The sequence below is a fragment of the Seriola lalandi genome, unplaced genomic scaffold (genome assembly GCF_002814215.2).
Source record: "Seriola lalandi dorsalis isolate HSWRI2012SDOR001 ecotype SW California unplaced genomic scaffold, Sedor1 jcf7180002054830, whole genome shotgun sequence".
Classification (NCBI taxonomy): domain Eukaryota; kingdom Metazoa; phylum Chordata; class Actinopteri; order Carangiformes; family Carangidae; genus Seriola; species Seriola lalandi.
Window position 1 is genome coordinate 1 of NW_019525383.1, and position 3,224 is coordinate 3,224.

General features: G+C 39.4%; 1 long non-coding RNA gene across 1 annotated transcript; it reads left to right on the forward strand.

Annotated features, from left to right (window-relative positions):
* The first annotated feature begins 748 nt into the window (after nt 1–748).
* LOC147817938 (uncharacterized) lies at nt 749–2,490 on the forward strand. The gene is made up of 2 exons (XR_015438476.1): nt 749–830; nt 1,834–2,490. It is a non-coding gene; the product is annotated as an uncharacterized LOC147817938 (long non-coding RNA).
* The last annotated feature ends 734 nt before the right edge of the window (nt 2,491–3,224 follow it).

Genomic DNA, 3,224 nt, shown 5'->3' on the forward strand with positions numbered 1-3,224 from the left:
GGTGTTCCCTTCGTCCTCCACCGGTCCCCAAGGCCCGAAGGCCGGTGGAGGAGGACGGGGTGCCCCCGGCGGACTTCCACCCATCCATATGCCGGTAGCTGCGCTCTCCAGCTACAAATAAATAACCAGTTTGAGGTCCTATATACAACCTCGGTTCAGCGAAATCCGTGTCGTCATCATGAGCAAATAATGACCAAAATTCCAAGGGCCATTCTCGTGACTTGTTACGTGACAATCGGTCCACCAACGGATGTGTGTTTGAAGTGCTCATGGCCCCCACCGATGGCCGTGAGTCCACGAGACTCTCGGTTAAACAGCTTGTCGGTGGGGGACTCAGCACGTGCTGAGGTGACACCATATACTGTAAATAAAAATGGTCGTAGGCTGCGGGGCTGAGAAGTGAAGCCAATGCGGAAGTGACTTTACATGCAATACCACTGATGGCCACTAGGGGCGGGCTCCAAAACTCTGGCTCCAATATACACCCATTCAATAAACGCTAACGTTTCTAATGAAATATTCAGTCAGTCAATATTAAAACTCATTACGGTGTCATTGGCTAAATTCACACCTCTCGCTCAGTGTTCCGGTTGTCCATCTGAAAATAATCATCTAATTAATGAGATATTAGGCCTTAAAATCAGTTATTTCAGTTGAAATTTGCTTAGTTATACTACTTGTCACCAATAGGTGGCGGTAGCAGCCTTGTAATCTGAATGACTGACGCTGTAAACCTTCGTTAGAGGAAGTCTGCTCAGTCATATCAAAGACAGTCATAGCTACAGCAGTGTGATTGAAAATTCACAGACTGTCTTTCTGTTTGGTTGCAGGTGAGATAAGTATTGATGTTAAGGGTATTCGCGTTTGTTTGTTACATTTATGTTTTATATGTGTATTAAGCGGTACAAGGAAAGGCAGCTAAAACTAGCTCCAACCGCGATGTTAGCATGGCGGCACGCTAGTTTTATGGCCGTATAGTAATGTTTGACTTGACCTTGTAATATTATTGGTATATAAGTTGATGTATAATGCTGGTTTCAGTCTGTACTAGCCATAAGCATCAGTTAACGAAGAAAACAGGCTTTATTATAGTATTAGTATTCATTCTTGTATTTACAATGTTTATTGGTTAAAGGAAGTCCGCTCAGTCTTATCAAAGACAGTCACAGTTAGAGCAGCCTGATTGAAAATTCACAGACTGTCTTTCTGTTTGGTTGCAGTTGCAGCATTTCTGAGTAAAAATAAAATCCTCTTGCACCTGCATCACTAGTGTCTGCATTCAGTGTGTAACACCTACAGTTTTAACGTGTATGAAGCTCCCGAAAAGCTAGAGCGTTTTTTTCCTACGTGTTTTGATCGGACAACGGGAGACAGTTAACATCCAAATATATATTAGAGTTAATGTGAATTACGGATGTACTTTGCTAACCTAGCTAGCTGATAACTTCGTGTTTGTTATGCTAACCGTAGCTGGTCCCAAACATGCAAACTTTTGCAGGACAAGGAGAAATATAGTTTAACATTTAATTCAGCATCATGTTCTTAGAAAAAAATAAGTCGCTGGTAGAATTTTCCTACATGCAGCAAAACATTCAGGTTTATTTCATTAACGTATTTTCCGTCTCCTGATCTCACTGGTATCGTATTGTATTGAGAACAATACACAATGTATAGAAAAACATTATCTTGTAGGGGTTTGTCATTTAATACTGTAAATTCATACACAACAGTCCTGAACTAAAGCAGACTGTCCTGACAGCTGATATATGTGTGTGATTAACTTTGATTTACCATGTCTGAACTTAAGTATTTGTCTTTTACTGTCATTCAAAGGTGTCCACACTGAAAACTGAATGACCACTGGCAACAGAAGGAGGAGCTCGTGTATGGACAAAGGAGACTGCATGTACTTCCTTAGTTCTGAAATGGGCTGTGGTGGTGTTGGTGGTGATGATGATGATGATGATGCTGCCAAGAAAACCAATTCCAGTTCATCTTCCTCTTGTGAGAGGACAAACCAGCCGTTTAGACATTTATTTTGTGTGTTATTCTCTGTCCTCAGTGTTCACAGGTTCAGTTTCTTGCCTCTTACTTCATTTCTACTGTTGTTGATAGATGATAGTAATACAAATTTTAAGAACAGAGGCTATAATTATTAAATTGGAATTAAGTGGTGGATCAACTCTAGCACAGTCACCACCTTGACAGGTGAAAGTATTTACCAGTTTAACATCAAAACGTTGTTGAGTATCTAACAGCTAGAACTGACTGACCAGAAGTGCAACCTGGAGCAAAACCAGACTCTTCATAGATGTGATGCTGTTTCCTCATAGGTGTATGTATTAGCTTTACACACTGTTTAGTGTTAACTGAAAATTGACAGTTAAGATTTTGAAGCGGTTGTCAGTGTTGTACAGCTCATGTACATTAGTTTTATTCATAACTTATTATTGTCATTGATCAGGTTTTCAATAAATAAACCTACTGTGATTAACTTGTACCGGGTATGTTTTTCCAAATTGACCATATGCCTCATGATGAATCTAACAGGACACATTGATGAATTAGTGTTTTCAGTGTTATTAGAATTGTTAAGTACATAGGCCACACTAGAAAAGTACAAACTCTAATATTTTATCTCTAGATCCTTTATTGTCAGTGTTCAAGGACAGCAACATTTAAACATTTCTATTATTTTTGTTGTTGGTTAAAGCCAACATAGAAATAGTTTCTTCATCAATTAAAAATTCAGGAAAAACTTCCATCAACGTAATGTGTGATTACAATACCGCATGTGTTGCTACTGTTAAAATTCATACCAGACACGCTCCATAGTGGAGGTTCTACAGTCAGTCAGCCTTTCAGTAGGTTGTTCCCTTCATTTATTACAGTTTGATTAAATCTAAGGTGCGGTGCTGAGAGTTGGACAGATGAGGGCACCACATACCATTTAATTCAGCATGTTTGACCTCAGACTGTATGACAGAGTGGAACTGCAGCTGTACTCAATGTAACGTGCAGATGTATGTGTTTGTTCATATAAGGTTTTATTTGATGTATTTTTATTATAAGTAGGCCTACATGATAACCATATTACAAGAGCAAGTAAACTACAATATATTTAATGCTTCTTACAATGTGGCTTCAGCAAAGTTTGTGTGGTCATCATGACGTAATGATGGGACACCTGAGAACTGCAATGGCAGCTGTGGCTAGAAGAAGGA